The sequence below is a fragment of the Mustela putorius genome, unplaced genomic scaffold (genome assembly GCF_011764305.1).
Source record: "Mustela putorius furo isolate JIRA1106 unplaced genomic scaffold, ASM1176430v1.1 tig00003896_pilon_pilon_pilon, whole genome shotgun sequence".
Taxonomy (NCBI): Eukaryota; Metazoa; Chordata; class Mammalia; order Carnivora; family Mustelidae; genus Mustela; species Mustela putorius.
Genome location: NW_025422045.1, coordinates 6,098,030 through 6,114,852, shown reverse-complemented (window position 1 = coordinate 6,114,852; position 16,823 = coordinate 6,098,030). Strand labels below are relative to the sequence as shown.

At 45.7% G+C, this 16,823-nt stretch overlaps 1 protein-coding gene across 2 annotated transcripts in view; it reads left to right on the top strand.

Annotated features, from left to right (window-relative positions):
• LOC101675930 (C2 calcium-dependent domain-containing protein 4A) overlaps nt 1-16,823 on the top strand; it is a 45,722-nt gene that overhangs the window by 11,559 nt on the left and 17,340 nt on the right. For both annotated transcript variants that reach the window (XM_045067474.1, XM_045067475.1), the window contains exons 3-4: nt 177-246; nt 1,827-1,958. The gene's annotated coding sequence lies outside the window, so the exon portion shown is untranslated. The remainder of the gene's footprint in view (nt 1-176; nt 247-1,826; nt 1,959-16,823) is intronic.

The following is a 16,823-nucleotide window of genomic DNA, read 5'->3' as shown; positions in this document are numbered from 1 at the left end:
AGGTTCAACTATATGGCCTTTATAAAAACTGGCCTATGAGAATAGGAGGTTGTCACTTTCCCTTTGTGAAAGGTGACCCCGACCGATCAGTTTTGGTGCTCAGTGCTGGCGCCAAATAAAGCCCTGCTTAACTTTCGCTTTGTATCTGTCTCATCCTTTTGTCCACTACCCTTCAGTGGGGGCTCGTCCGGGATAAAATGGCGAGGACTGAGCCAGCATCAGAATTTTTGGGAAAAGCCTCTGGAGGTAAGATCTTGAGATTTTGTTCTTGAGATCCTTTCTGTCTGTCTGTCTGTCTGAGTGCGGAGCTCCAGGGTAAAGCCCGCCAGGGAGAAGCTTGACACAGCACTGCTCCCCAGGGCTGGAGTGGATGCGGGGACACCCCATCACTCTGGGGAGGGGGAGGATTGCCAGGGGGTATGAGCCCTCCCAGGCGATCAGGGGACCAAGAAAATCCCCACCAGTGAGGGTGTCTAGGGGACTGAGAAAATCCCCAGCAACCGCTGGGTTTATGTGTTGCCCTCGGCCCGCAAGGACGACAACGAGCCTGGTATGGTGTTCCGTTTATTTAATCAACTTCCTTAGCTTATATACAGCAGGGTGACCAATAAGGGGTCAAGCAATGGGGAGAGCCAATGAGAGTCCTGTTACTATGCTGATTAAATTTGATACAGCCAATAACTATGTCCTCCTTTAGGCGGGCTTCACCAGAAAGTTCATTGTATACTTGCAGCGTATTTTGCTAGCAGTGAGCCAAGCACCTTCTTGTAATGGCGGGGACTTTCCCGGCCGGAGGCAGTCCCCGACATTTATGGATGCTTGTGGGGAACCGAGAAAATTCCCTACAGCGACAGGTTGTGTTTTTGAGTTGGGGTTATATCTTGCATATCTTTGGGCTTAACATCTGGTCGAAGAAGGGCCACTGGGCCTGTGGTTGTCTTTGTCTTGTCTTCTTGTTGTTTGTTGTGTTTGAAGAAATGGGGCAAATGGAGAGTAAGGAACCTGTGATGCCCCTAAGCCTTGTTCTCCAACATTTCAAGGATTTTCAAGGTAAAGCCACCCAGGTGGGTGACAAGGTTTATCCAGGAAAACTAAAAACACTCTGCCAGTTAGAGAGGCTTACTCTCTCCACAGAGTGGCTGCCGGAGGGAATGTTTGCCTTGGTTCAAATTTATCTTACCCAGAATTAAGTCTTTGATCTCCATTGAGACCAGATACATCGTGGCCTGGCAATACTTGGTGGAAGAGCCGCCATCATGGCTCAAGTCTCATCTTCCCCTTGCTAACAAAACTATTTCTCTCCCTCTAAGGCAGGTCAGTCCACCAAAATCAGAACAGAAAGATGAGAAAGATCCAGGAAAAAGGACCGCTCTGCCCCCGTCGGACACAGAGGACATTGAACTTCCCCCTCCTTATCTGTCCCCCAGACCTGACTCTCGGTCCCAAGACTCCCTCCCAAGCCCATCTCATACGCAGTTTGTGTCCACCTATGGAACTATTAAGAAGAAGGACCACTCTGATCTTTCTCCCGACCCCCCTCCTTCCCTTTATCCCCTCCTTCCCTTTACCCCCCTCTACCCGCCTCTAGCCCTCCGGTCCCAGCGGCCCTGGTACTGCCTTTTCATGAGGTTCATCCACTGGATGGGAGAGGGCACCCCCCCCAACCTATATCCCTTTCTCTTCTGATATTTATAACTGGAAGGCCCAACCTAAGTCCTTCTCTGTCTACCCCCAGGATTTGATTAGTCTCCTAGAAACTGTGTTTCTTACCCATCAGCCTACCTGGGTGGATATTTAGCAACTTCTTATGACCCTTTTCAATGCAGAGGAGAGGGATCGCATTACGCGAGAAACCCGTAAGGTGATAAAAGAGAGGCTCGGCTGGGACCTCGATCCCCGGCGAATGGAGGACTACTGCCCAAAGGAACCCCCCAACTGGGACCCAAACTCTGATGAAGGTAGGGAGAGCCTACGTTTCTACCGCCAGACTCTACTTGGGGGGGCTCTGTGTGGCTGCAAGGAGGCCCATAAATTTGTCTAAAATTAGTGCAGTGGGACACCTGGGTGGCTCAGTTGGTTAAGCAGCTGCCTTCAGCTCAGGTCATGATCCCAGCGTCCTGGGATCGAGTCCCGCATCGGGCTCCTTGCTCCCCGGGGAGCCTGCTTCTCCCTCTGACTCTACCTTCCACTCTGTCTGCCTGTGCTCGCTCTCGCTTGCTCTCTCTCTGACAAATAAAAAAATAAATAAATAAAATAAAATTAGTGCAGTGACTCAAGGTAAGGATGAGTCCCTGGGGGCCTTCCTAGAAAGGCTTATTGAAGCCCATAAAATGTATAGCCCGATTGACCCTGAGATGCCCGAGAATCAAAGGGCAATAAATCTTGCTTTTGCCAGTCAGTCATCCCCGGATATAAGAAAGAAGCTTCAGAAAATTGAAGGATTTGAAGGGAAGAATTTGACTGAGTTGGTGAGAATACCAGAAAAAGGTGTTTAACAATAGGGATGCACACGAAGATAGAAACCAGACTAAGAAAATAGTTAAGGTGCAGGGTCGGGCCTGGTTAGTACTTGGATGGGAGAAAATAGTTAAGGTTTTGGCATTACATGAAAAAGGGAAGAGGCCAGTGGGGAATGACCAATGGAGAGAAAGGCCCAAGCACAGAGAAAATAGGCAGGAAGCCTTGGATTCAGACCAGTGTGCTTACTGTACGGAAAAAGGCCATTGGGCCAAGGAGTGCCCCAAAAAGAAGGCAGTGATGCTGGCCACCAGAGACTGAAGGTGCCATGGTTCAGAGCCCTTCCCCGAACCTCGGGTCAAGATTAAAGTGGAGGGGAAATCAATTGATTTTCTAGTGGACATGGGAGCCCAATTTTCATCACTACTTAAACCTATTGGAGAATTGTCTGAAGAGGAAGCCTAGGTACAGGGAGCAAATGGCAAAGAGAGGCATAAATGGACAATGGAAATGACTCTAAATTTGGCTTCTGGACTTGTCAAACATGGATTTTTGGTACTCCCTAATGCCCCATATAACTTGATGGGACGAGACCTCCTCCATAAATTACCAGCTGGCATTTAGTTCTTGGAAGGAGATGTGACTGTAACTTTAGGAGAGCCCACTGTGCAGATGTTTATGGCAGCAGTAGATGAATACCTCCTTTCTGAGCCAACCTCCAAGCCAGAGGAAAGAAAAGAGGGGAACCTACTCCAAACCCTGCAGGCCGAGTTTACTGAAGTCTGGGCAGAAGGGAAGCCCCCTGGCCTAGCCAAAGGACAGCCTCCAGTGGTGGTACAGTTAAAAGTGACAGCTACGACTGTTCGCATCCGACAGTACCCCCCTCCCCTGGGAAGCAAAGAAAGGGATCAGAAAACACATTAACTGTCTTCAAGGAGCTGGGATCCTGGTTGCTTGTAAGTCTCCATGGAACACACCTTTGCTCCCCATCAGAAAGGCCGAAACTGGGGAATACCGACCAGTTCAAGACATACAGGAAGTTAATAAATGGGTTGAAGATATCCACCCAAAGGTGCCCAACCCTTATACCCTACTTTCCCTCCTGGGCCCCAAAAGAACTGTATATACCGTCTTATATACAGGATGCGTTTTTCTGTATACGTTTAGCAAGAGTCTCAGTCTCTTTTTGCGTTTGAGTGGTCTGACCCACAGGAAGGATTCCAAGGCCAGCTTACCTGGATGAGACTTCCCCAAGGGTTCAAGAATTCACCTACCATTTTTGACGAGGCCCTGGATGAGGATCTATGTGAGTACAGAACCTCCAATCCAGACTGACAAGAGCTCTCTTATAGACTCTGCAGGGAAAAGGGTATTGGGTGTCGACTAAGAAAGCACAGCTTTGTCAGAGCCATGCCACTTATTTAGGCTTTGATCTCCACGAAGGAGTGTGTTCACTGTCTGAAGCCAGGAAACAGGTGATTACCTGATACCCCCGCCCCACCACACCCCGACAAGTGAGAGTTTCTCTGGACAGTGGGCTACTGTAGATTATGGATTCCGGGGTTCGCAGAAATTGCTTGGCCCCTCTATAAACTTACCAAGAGAGGACTCACTATGATAGAATGGACAGCTGAGGCAGAAGGAGCGTTTCAGAAATTACAAACAGCCTTACTAAGTAAGCATTGGCCATCCCAGATGTTACCAAGCCCTTCTACCATCATGTGGACGAAAAGGCAGGAGTGGCCAAATAAGACTCTGGGGCCTTGGCAAAGGCCAGTAGCCTACCTTACCAAGAAATTAGACCCAGTAGTGGCTGGGTTCCCCCCTTACCTCTGCATAATTGCTGCTACAGCCCTCCTGGTTAACGATGCCAGTAAATTAACCTTGGGCCAAGATCTCATCTTGACCACTACTCACGCTATTGAGGGCCTTCTCCGGGCTCTGCCAGACCGGTGGATGACAAATGCCTGAGTGACGGGGTACCAGGCCCTCCTCCTCAACAAGCCGAAGGTGATGTTCTGGCCCCCAGCGGTGCTAAATCCAGCCACGCTACTGCCAGAGGAGCTAGCTGACCACCCGCATGACTGTGGGGAAGTCCTGACCCAGGTCACAGGAATAAGACCGGATCTCAGAGACACTCCCCTCCGGGATGCGGAGATGACCCTACTCACAGATGGAAGTAGCTATATGGTCGATGGAAAGAGGTATGCGGGGGCTGCGGTAGTCTCTCCTGAACAGGAACTTTGGGCAGAGGCCCTGTCACACGGAACCTCGCCACAAAAAGCAGAGCTGATTGCACTCACCAAGGCACTGCAGATGGCCAAGGGTAGGACTGTTAACATCTACACAGACAGCAGGTGTGCTTTTGCTACTGTTCACATACATGGGGCTATTTATAAAGAGAGAGGCCTGTTAACAGCTGAAGGAAAAGGAATTAAAAACAAAGAGGAAATATTGGCTCTCCTCCAGGCTATTTGGAATCCGAAGAAGATGGTCGTTATGCATTGCCGGGGCACCAGAAAGGGACTGATCTAAACTCAAAAGGAAACCAGTTAGCAGATCAGGCCATGAAACAGCAGCCTGAGAGATAGTACTGGAGCTAGTTACACTTCCAGCTCCAGTTCTACCAGAGAAGCTGGACTATTCAGAGGAAGATTTAAAATATTTGCAAAAATGGACTCAGTTGGACAATGGAGGGGACTGGGCCAAGACTAAAACAGGAAAAATAATTCTTCCTCAAAGACTAGGGAAAAAATTAGTAAGCCAGATACACCAGGGTACTCATCTGGGAATACACAAACTTAAGGAGCTTATAGGCAAGCAGTTCCAGGTTTCTAAACTAGGGCGTAGGGTTCAAGATGTGGTTGATAGATGCGTTCAGTGTCAGGCAGTAAACACGGGGGGGGGGGGTTGGATAGAATGGGGAGAGGAAGGAGAGAAAGAGGTAAGGAACCAGGAATGTATTGGGAAGTGGATTTTACGGAGATGAAACCGGGAAAATACGGACACAGGTATGTTATGTGTTAGTCTTTGTGGATACCTTTTCAGGCTGGGTAGAGGCCTTCCCTGCCAAACACAAGACAGCAGGAGTGGTAGCAAAGAAACTATTAGAGGAAATAGTTCCTAGATTTGGGCTGCCTCTTGTGATTGGGTCAGACAGCGGGCCTGCATTTGTGAGTTCAGTCTCGCATACACTGGCTCAGGCCGTGGGCACTAATTGGAAACTGCACTGTACCTACCGGCCCCAGAGTTCTGGGCAGGTAGAATGAATGAACCAGACTCTTAAAGAAACCCTGACAAAGCTAATTCTGGAGACTGGCGGTAGATGAGTAGATCTCCTTCCCTTTGCCCTTCTCAGGGTATGGTGTACACCCATTTTAAGAAAGGTTACTCCATTTGAGATAATATTTGGGAGCCCCCCCCCCCCACTTTGTCCCCTGTTACAGGAGGTTACCATAGCAGAAATGTCTGATCAGTCTGTACTCCAGTCACTGCAGGCACTACAATCTGTCTTGAAAAGGGCCCACGCAGGGATCCGAACTGCCAACAGTGAAATGGAGCCAGAGATGGATCCACATCCTTACCAGCCTGGGGACTTGGTGTGGATACGTCGCCACCAAGTGGGAAACTTGGAACCTCATTGGAAGGGACCGTTTACTGTCATTTTGACCACCCCCACAGCAATAAAAGTAGAGGGCATCAGGGCCTGGATTCATGCGGGTCATGTCAAACAAGCCGAGGACAGGGACGCCCCCCAGAGATGGGTACCATTGCCGATGGACTCCGCTGACCGTGGACTAAAGCTAAAAAAACTCAAACAATGAGTTCATTAAGTTCATTGTTACTCCTATTGTTACTGGTTTATGTAAAAACTTCTGAGTCACCCCATCAGATGGAGAAGTATAAATAGGAAATTAGACAAGTGAAATTAACAAAAGTAGAAAAGGTTATACAAAGCAATGAGTGGCTGACCCATCAGCCAACTATGCAATTTAATGTGACTATATGTCAATTGGCATCTGTAACTCCCTGTGTCACGCATGCCCCCTATTGATGAAGTTCTTGAACCTAGGTGAGGTTCAATAGGGTGAGGTTTGGAGCCAATGGCTTTAGAAAGAATTCTTTAGACGTCTTTGGTGCAAAACAGTGGTTTATTAGAGCACGGGGACAGGACCCGTGGGCAGACGGAGATGCTGCATGTGAGGAGTGGCTGGTTATATACACAGGAGTTGGGTAGGTGAGGACAAAGGGTTGTTCAGAAGGGCTATTGGGATAAAGAAGACTGTCAGGATATTGAAGGCCAGGTTACTATCAAGCCAAGGCCACTTTCCCTCTAATGAGGCACTAACATAAAGACAATTGGGAGTCTCCTGGTGGAATGTTACATTCCTGCTATCAAACGTCCTTGTTAGTGAGATTTAGGTCTTAAAAGAAATTTAACTTTATTTACTTTTCCTTCTACCTCCGTCTCCTTCGGTTTTTTATGGAGGGGAGGGTGACGTTAGGGCTTGAGGAACTGAGTTATGTGTCTTTGGAAATTGGGCTATTGATAAGGTAACTTCTTTGTTGTAAATCTCAAGGACATTTGTAAACCAAGAGAGACTCCTGCCTTGCAGGACTGTGATCTCTGCAAGATAACCATTTGCTCTTCTTGTAGGGCAGTCAGGGGTGCCTGTGAAATGTCACACATATTACCAAGGGGAGTGGGTGGAGAGGGGGTGCAAGGCGCCAGCCCCTGCTCCATTCTCAGCCAGCCTCCTACTCCCTCATCATTCCCCCCTGAACAGTTTTGACCCTTAAATCTTTAAGGTGGTTGAAGGTGGAAGGTCTCATCTTCTGTAACTTCTTCCTGCTGAATAGGGGCGTAGAGTTGTCCCTACCTACTCAGGTCAACATTGATCAGTGGAGGAATGTATAGGGGAGTTAAGAAAGGCGGAGGCAGCTGAATCCAGTGCTGACAATGAAGAAGTGTCTTTGCGCGTGGTAAGGATCATCTGCTGTGGTGAAGTCATTGCAGCAATGGAGTCTCAGCACCAAGTAGAGAAACACTGAACAAAGCAACATATTAAGATTAATAAGGCGATAAGAATGAGAAGCCGGAAAAGGAGATTCCTAATTGTTGGCCATAGTCCTCCTTCAAACCAGGAACTTAACCATTCACTGAGAGAGAGAGAGAAGGATCTTGTAGGGCCTTAATCTGGGTATTCATATCTTAGTTCTGTGAGTTTTCTGGTAGTCTGGGATGTACACACATTCTGCTTTGATAATTGCGCATGTTCCACCCTGTGCTGCTATCAGGACATCTAAGGCCATCCTATTTTCTGGAGTGCCTTGGTATCTGTGAGACTTCGGTATTAAGTAGGGAGATTAGCTGGAGTGGTAATTTTTAGTAATGCGCCCATGAATCCAGGCAAATCCTAAAGGGAAATCCTTATCCACCCTGGAGGAAGCCAGGGCCACAGGTTAGTTCCACATATCCAGTGGGTTCCATTTGGAGCTGGCCATCTAATGCCAGGTCGCCTTGCCCAGTCAGTAGCAAACCTGTCAGTAGCCTGGAGTACTATTATTTGGGAACACATTTCTAATGACAGCCATCCTAGATGTCGTGTGTTATTTGCCCAAGTATCATACATATGATTTCTTTGTTCCCGGCATAAAACTGCCTTTTGACTGAGCTGTCCAGTCATGGGTGTGATTCACAAATACGTATCCCAGATTTGATCTATACCATCTGTCGCTCTCGCCAGCAAGAACGACCCGGAGACACGGAGTGACAAGCTTGCGAATCTTTATTGTTCTCTCCTTATCGGGATCTTTACCCCTATTTGTATCCCCTCTCCTCCCATCAGCAGACTGTACATGTGAAAGGAAGCCTGATAGCATGATAAAAAGCGCGCAGTGTCCTCGGGCTACCTGTTCTGGGCATAGCCAATCATCTTTCAGGTGGTGCACAGGTCCTCTGTTTAGCCGCAGGCGCAAGCGCCATGTGCCATGTTGTCTGCTATGTACATAGCTGCCCCCCCCCCACACACCATCCTTAGTATAGCAATAAGGAGGGTTTTGGAACTTAGGCTCATATTTGATTGGGGAGTTATGGCTTGACAGCAATCCCCTTTCCTTCCAAATAGCTCCATGGGCATGTAGTACCAGGAAAGCACATTTGGAGTCAGTGTTAATGTTTATTTTTAGGCTTTGGCAACTACCAAGTGCTAGTGTATACCTAGCTTTTTTTTTCTTTTCTTTTTTCTATGAAAACTACTGTCATCAGTAAACTGTCATTCACATTTTTAACAGAGGCATCTTAAATCTGGCCAAATAGAGTAAGCAAGATCAATAACCTCTGAACAGTTTTGCTCTATAAAGAAGTACAGTGGTCAGGTTCAGGCATACAGGTAACTAGGTTTAAAGTCTGACAAGTTTTTAAGTATTATTTCTGGCATTTCTGTAAGTATAGCCCAATATTTAATTAGTTGGCCTCCATTATCCACTGATGGCCTTTGAATTCTAAGACAAATCTGGACCTGATGTGAACTCATTAGTTAGGGGCTGTCCCATAGTGAGCTTTGAGGCTCCTTTTATGAGGAGGGCTGTTCTATGCTTAGCTAAAGCATCTGTTTGCAATTGCATCTCAACAGAGGTGGCTTCTAAGATAAATATGACTAAGGGATGGAACCATTAAGTAGCCCTTTGAGTGGTCCAGCCTTAAGAATATACTGATTACAGAGGATCACTGGCAAGTGGGAGAAAACTTGTCAAGAGATAAGGGGAGTTCCCCATGCATCATCCAATCCAATCATAAAGAAAGTGGGGTCCTCCATTATCTCCACAAGTCCATAGTTAATCCTATGGAGTGCGATAGGCTGGCTTTTAGGCAATTTCATTATCCCAGCCACAAACAAGGTTTTTGTTAAGTTATACAATTATAATGGAATCAATCCCATTTTTCCAGTTGTTTAATCATGTGCCACGGGGTTCTGCTAATATCCCCACAAAATAATATCGACTAAAGAAGCTATTGTGTAACTTCTCTGAAGTTTACCTCAAATTTTTTAGCTTAGGTAAACATTTAAAGACAATCAAATCTAGAATTTAATATCCGTAACGGTGTGTTACTGAACATAATTTTTCTCTCTATAATAACCCTAATTTCTAGAGATAGCCAAATCAGGACTAATTCATTTGAAAAACAAGTCCAGTTTTAACAAACTTGGCCTAATTATTTACATAAGCTCAGCAAGAACAGTGCATGATCATATAGATCTTTTAGAATCTGCTTTGCTGGAACTTTTTATAAGGAATCTCTAGGTTGAACGTTTAGTAGCCTCTCCGGGCCAGAAGCCAAGCCATGTACTTGCCATCAGGCATGCCTGCAATACCTGTCGATTTGGGCGAATGCCTCTTCATGAGACTCTGCACCTACCAAGGAGTGACATTTTTTACTCACCTGGTGAGGCTGCTGGGAACTCTGTAAGCAAGGTATCAGGCCAACAGTCCCAAGAGGCTTTATGGCTCCAGGTTACATAAAGTCAACTTTAGTTCCTTAAAGCTGTCTGGTCATATCTGAGTCTATGCATGTCTTTCTCAAATATGACATTCCAGTCAAAGCCTTGGTAAAATAACCCATGTTTCCAATGAAATCCTGTTACAAGGAGAACAGATTCTTATTGAACTTATGCAAATGACTGATTGCCATGGAAGAAAGAATACTTACAGAGACCTTTTGGTTTCAGAGGGTTCAGATAGAAAATTTGAATGCCTTGAGCACTTTTACATCTCTGTAAGTTACAGATAACTTAAGAAAAAGTATCCCTAGTCTGGAAGAGCAAACATTAGAGAACCAGCAATGTCTAAAACAAGACAAAACATTAAGAGACACAACACTATAATCTTGTAGTTCATTTAGTCCCATGTTACTAAATCTGGTGAATGCAGCTTTAGTTAGTTCTGGAAATTCTTACCCATTTCAGTTTTAGGATTTTCAAGTATATCAAATATCTATTTGTCCTGAAAGTCCTTTATATGAATCTCCTTTAAGATAAAACTCATTTTGCAAGGGAATTAAAACAATTACAAATGACAAAACTAGGAATGGATATGGTTAGAGCTGATGAGACAAGAGTTTACAATTTAGCTGGCATGGAAATCAGGTTATTTCTGTGACACATAACATTTCCATAATTATAATATCAAGTGATGATCTCTCAAAACATTAAAACTTTAGGAAATGCATAAATCTCTAGAATAATTATAGCATTTTCCCAAATGTAACCCAAGGTTTATCATTGGTTTAAATCTTGTCAACAATTGCTAAAACCTTAGAAAGTTTAAAAACACATGCCTAAATATAATTAGGGATGTTAAACACCGGATAAAACAAAACATAGGAACTGAATTTTCCAGGCAGGCAAAGAGAAAACCATTTACACTTTTTAACAGATCAATTAGCTAAGAAAACTTTGCCCCTTTTAAACAGAAAGAAAACCAGCTTTTTATACCAGTGTCTTTCTTTTTTTTATTTTATTTCTAAGTGTGCAGTCTTAAGATAGGACTTTTCTGGGTTTCCCTCCTATCATGAATGATATCGCAGACAAGGGAGGGGGATCTTTCCCTTGCTATCCTGTTCGCATCCCTCACGAGAATTTAGGAGTGTCTTAGCTAAGGCCTGTCCGTATAAACCCCGGACCAGGCTACTCCGTGGAGTAGATGACCGTTATGCCATATGACGCCCCGCGAGACTCAAGGTGCAGCCCATTCAGACTCCGTAGCCGTAGCCGAAGTGGTGGAGCCATACAGACACATTCACACAGTCAGGCACTCTTCAGATTCAAACAGGTTGGATACCCTCCCCTTCTGGGCATCTCTGGCTAATGGGAGGTGATCAGTCTCCCCTTTCACTCTTTACAGATTAGAGTGAGTTTCTATGGTTACAGGCAATGGATGATGGTAACAGGGTGTTTTCGCAGTCCCTCAAGGTTGGGCTGTTTCCTTAATCTCTCAAGGCCAAATGGCCCTTATACTAGGAAGTATAATCTGTGTGGAGGCAGGTCAGGAGAGTGCTAAATTACCTTGGAGGCTGTTTTTCTTTCTTTTTTAGTCTGTCCTGACCATATCTAAAATTTCTTTTGTGAAGATTTCCGTTCACAAATCTTCTACAACTTTCCTTTGCATTTAGGTTTTGTCCTGAGTCATTTCCTTCCAAACAACCATCTCATTTAGGACAAAATTACCTTTTATCTTTAATAAAATGCATTTCCCTTCTTTAAATCTTTCTTACATATCATCTACTTTCCTACAGAGTTTCCCTTATTTCCATCAGTTTTAGTTACACTAAGCAGAATTTGATACTCTTAGAAACCCCTTAATCTCTAGTGAAGACTAAGTATTAACCAATTGTGAACTGTTACAACAGAATTCTTCAGATGGCAAATTTATGAATCAGTTAAGCGCAGAACACGTTTACCAACAGATTTAAATACTCTTAGTTTCTTTGCAGTTAAGAAGTCAAAAGCGCAAACCTACATCCAGTAATTAACGACTTAGCTTTTTATCCTGTTTGGTTAAGATATAGATGTCCACAATTCAATTCCATTTGTCATCCAAGCAAAACTTTAAAACTTTCAGGTTACCAAAGACTTTGAAAGTTACTTCAGCAATTACCCATTAGAACTTTGAGACAGACAATTAACCATCAGTTTAGTCATTTCTTTGCTAATAAATTTTAACAAATAACATGAGTGACCTTCAGTAAATTTTGAAGTTTCACATTTACTGCTAATAACTTAAAAGACATGTCTATCTTAATTAAACCAACAAACTTAACTTAATTCCAATACTGATTTACTTTCCACCTGGGCCCACTCCACTTTGAATGTTTACCTGAGTCATGCGTGGGAAGATCTGGAGTGGGGGTTTTAGGTCCAGGGGGTGCTCTTCTTGCTCCTTGACAGTGAAGAGAGGAGCCGTGGTGCATGATCTAGAAGCTAGTCATGCAGGCTGCACGCACGTTGGTGCACAGAAACAGGAGAAGGGGGAAACAGAAGAAACAAAGTGCTGCCAGGAGGCAGAGAAAGGATTCCCAGTTTTGGAGCTCCTAAGCCCCAACAGAGGAGCAGACGCCATCCTTTCCCACCAGCAAGGGGGGGGAGGGGTTAAGCAGTCCAAGCCAGAGAACACAGGGAAACTTCCCCGAAACAAAGGGAGTTTCGGCAGCTGCTTGGGAATATTCCTTACGGTCTCTGTCTTGAGTTAGACTAACCCCAATTGGCTCCAGTTAGAGCCATTAACATGGGAAGTGAGTGTGAGAGAAGCCCCCACATCTATTAGGAGAAACAGGGAAATAAAGTTAGAGTCCCCTTTGCTAGGGATGGCCCAACAACCTGGGTTTACTAGAAGAAGGCTTATTTACGTAATTATCATCAAATATGTCAGGAGAAAGTTTACTAGCTGACTCATTTGGGCAAACACATTCCGCAAAAGCCCCTTAGTCTGGGGTCCTGGTGCAGAGCAATGAAGGCCTAGGTATGAGCCCTGAAGGTATCCTAGGTCCATTTGCCCTGTTTCCTGCAGAGGATCTAACTGATAGATCCCACTGAGGCCATGCAGTGTTACAGGAGCTCAGTCCTTTCCTAAGTTTTGCAATCCAAATTATTTCCAGTGGGTTAAAAGGCACCCCAAGGTAGAGTCCTTGGGAACTGAAGAAGCCTACTGAGGCCATGCTTCCAGAAAAGTAAAGAAGGTCCATTACCAAATCCCCCCTGACTCCTGGGTAGCGTCCCACGCAGGATATGTTAGAGGTTCCTGTGTGTCAAAAGCGACCAGAGGCGTCCCTCAAGATATCGCTATTGATCACCATCCTGCCTTCCCTGGGAAGGCATTTCTGCCCTAAAGGCCCTGGAGGGGTGCCGGCGTCCCTCCATTTCCCCATCGCATCCTAGGCTGCTGATGGGTGCCTGGTGAATGGACCAAAACACTGTGCCATACCATGCCATCGTCTGTCCTGAGGACTGCATACTGTTTTGCCATTTTAACCCATGGAAATACTAGAAAAGTTTGGCAAGGGGAAATTACCCAATTTCATAGCTTTAAGTAATCTGTATAAGACACTGACAAGAAACAGTAAAGACTGAAATCCATAATGGTCTATGCGACATTCCAACACATGTGGCCCTTACAGCCAACTTCCCTAGGAAACAGTCCCCGGTTGCGTTTTAATTCAATCGGGTACTGGTTTTGGCCGGCTCCCAGTGGAGGTCCCGTGGCCAGAAGTGGCTAGGCCAGGGATGTGGAGGGGATCACATTAGATCAATCAGGAGGAAACCTCACACGGGAGTCTTAAGATTGGCAGCTGTCCTGGTGACTTCGGTGGCTGTCCTGTGCCCAAGAGAGACAACTTTCTATAAGAACAGGGATAAAGAGAGGCCATCAAGTTTCTGGGTCTATTGCCATTCTGGCCAGGGTACTAACTTACAGCCAAGAGACAGACGCTCTCCTCCCCATAGAGTAGCCCCGGGCTAGAGGATTACAGCCTAAGCAATTGACATGCAAGTGTTCCAATAAGACCATACTCCTTGAAAAGCCCTGAAATGAGAGTAAAGGAAGAAAAGAGAAAGAACTCACCAATTTTGCACCGAAGCTCAGAGTCCAAATGTAAAGACTCACAGTCCCTTCGTGGTCGCCAAATGATGAAGTTCTTGAACCTAGGTGAGGTTCAATAGGGTGAGGTTCGGAGCAGACGGCTAAGAAAGAATTCTTTAGACGTCTTTGGTGCAAAACGGTGGTTTATTAGAGCACGGGGACAGGACCCGTGGGCAGACGGAGATGCTGCTGCGCCGGGCATGTGAGGAGTGGCTGGTTATATACACAGGAGTTGGGTAGGTGAGGACAAAGGGTTGTTCAGAAGGGCTATTGGGATAAAGAAGACTGTCAAGATATTGAAGGCCAGGTTACTATCAAGCCAAGGCCACTTTCCCTCTAATGAGGCACTAACATAAAGACAATTGGGAGTCTCCTGGTGGAATGTTACATTCCTGCTATCAAACGTCCTTGTTAGTGAGATTTAGGTCTTAAAAGAAATTTAACTTTATTTACTTTTCCTTCTACCTCCGTCTCCTTCGGTTTTTTATGGAGGGGAGGGTGACGTTAGGGCTTGAGGAACTGAGTTATGTGTCTTTGGAAATTGGGCTATTGATAAGGTAACTTCTTTGTTGTAAATCTCAAGGACATTTGTAAACCAAGAGAGACTCCTGCCTTGCAGGACTGTGATCTCTGCAAGATAACCATTTGCTCTTCTTGTAGGGCAGTCAGGGGTGCCTGTGAAATGTCACACATATTACCAAGGGGAGTGGGTGGAGAGGGGGTGCAAGGCGCCAGCCCCTGCTCCATTCTCAGCCAGCCTCCTGCTCCCTCATCACTATTACATGTATCCTAACACAGGGACTTATACAGGATGTTGGGGGGCTTCAGACTATTACTGTGCAGGGTGGGGCTGTGAGACAATAGCCTCTGATTGGGGAATTAACCGTGACCCCCACATAACGGTAGTACCCACCAGAACAGACAACTGTGTAACAAAAGGAATTTGTTAAAAATTTAGCCCCAGGGATCTTCCCTTCAACCGCATCCCACCGATATGGGAGATATTGTACAAATATATCTATTATGATCATCAACCCCAAAGATTGTCTTTGGGAATATGGCCGATCTTGGGGCCTTAGATATTATGAACCTGGTGCAGATAGAGGAGGGCAATTCTCCATCCAGAAGATAAAGATTCGAGAAGCGCCCTGGCCTACAGGGCCGAACCCAGTTTTAAATTCTCCCAAGCCATTAAAACCAACCAGGCTACCTGCCACGCCTACCCCGAAGGAGACTATTGTGAAGGATAAAAAAGAGGTTGACAATGGCAATAGTGCCGCAAAAGTTTTACTCCCACTGATAGATACAATGTTTAATTTTTTAAATACTTCAGTTCCTAATATCACCCGAGACTGCTGGCTATGCTTAAATCCTCAGACCCCATACTATAATGGTGTGGGGGCCAATCTTACCATAGGGAACCGAAAGGGGAAGATTAAAAATGAAAGCTCTCATGACTCTTGTGAATGGGGAAAAGTACCTAGACTAACCCTAGGGGATATAGAAGGTAAGGGACTTTGCTTTGCGACACGAAAAGGGAAGCAATCTTCCCAGTACAAAGACTTATGTGAAATTATAATGGTCCCTACCATCTTCACTAATTTCCTTAAGGCCCCTGCCGGGGCCTGGTTTGCTTGCAATTCAGGACTCATGCCATGCCTTAATCTTGCCTTGTTCCAAAACTCTTCCTGGAATGAACTCTGTATAACGGCCCACATCCTTCCCCAAGTAGGTTATTATGGGGCAGTCGAGGGATTCCAGCATCTCACTGCAGGGACAGGATGAACAAAACGTGTGGTCCCCATCCTAATTCCAGCGTTAGTGGCTGCAGGGATAGCAGGGTCCACCGCCAATAGGAACCGCAGCCTTAATAAAAGAGAAAGTAGATTTTGAGGCTCTTGGATCCCAAGTAGATGCTGACCTACACCACATGCATGAAAATATGGATAAACTGATTCCCTGAACTCTCTAGCTGAAATGGTACTGCAAAATAGAAGAGGGCTTGACATACTATTCTTAGAGAAAGGGGGACTTTGTGTAACCTTAGGGGAAGAATGCTGCTTTTGGATAAATCACACTGGAATCATTAAAGACAGCCTGGCGCTGTCAAAAGGAGGCTAGATGAGCGCGAACAACAATGCAGGGACTCCCGGGGTGGTATGAGAGTTTGTTCAACTGGTCTCCGTGGATGACTTCCCTAATATCAGCGATTACAGGCCCCCTGGTCTTACTATTACTGATGTTACTCTTTGGCCCCTGCGCTATAAACGCCCTGCTGTCATTTGTACAAAAAAGAATTGGGGCGATAAAGATGCTAATCTTACAAAGTCAATATAACCCCTTACAACAGGGGGACATAGAACCGTCAAAGATCTTTTCCAAAGAAAAGGGGGGGAATGTAAGGGCCTACTTGATCAGTACTGGTCTCATCCCCATAGAATAGCCATCCTGATATTTAGGTGTGAACTTAGATTGACTCTGCCCCTTCCCCCAAGAGGAACGCGCTTAGAAACAGAACCGGTGAAATATGGCCGGCTGCTAAAATATGGCCGAATAGCCCCCGATAACAGAGCACAAGTGCCAGGACATGTCAGCCTGGGCGAGATAACGAGATAACGGAGCCCAGATACCAGGACGTGTTTGGCCAGGTGGAGTCATCCAACCAGTAAAAGCGCATGTATTACCTCCCTACCCGCTAAGGAATGTGAGCCCCACCTTTCAGGTGCCAAACT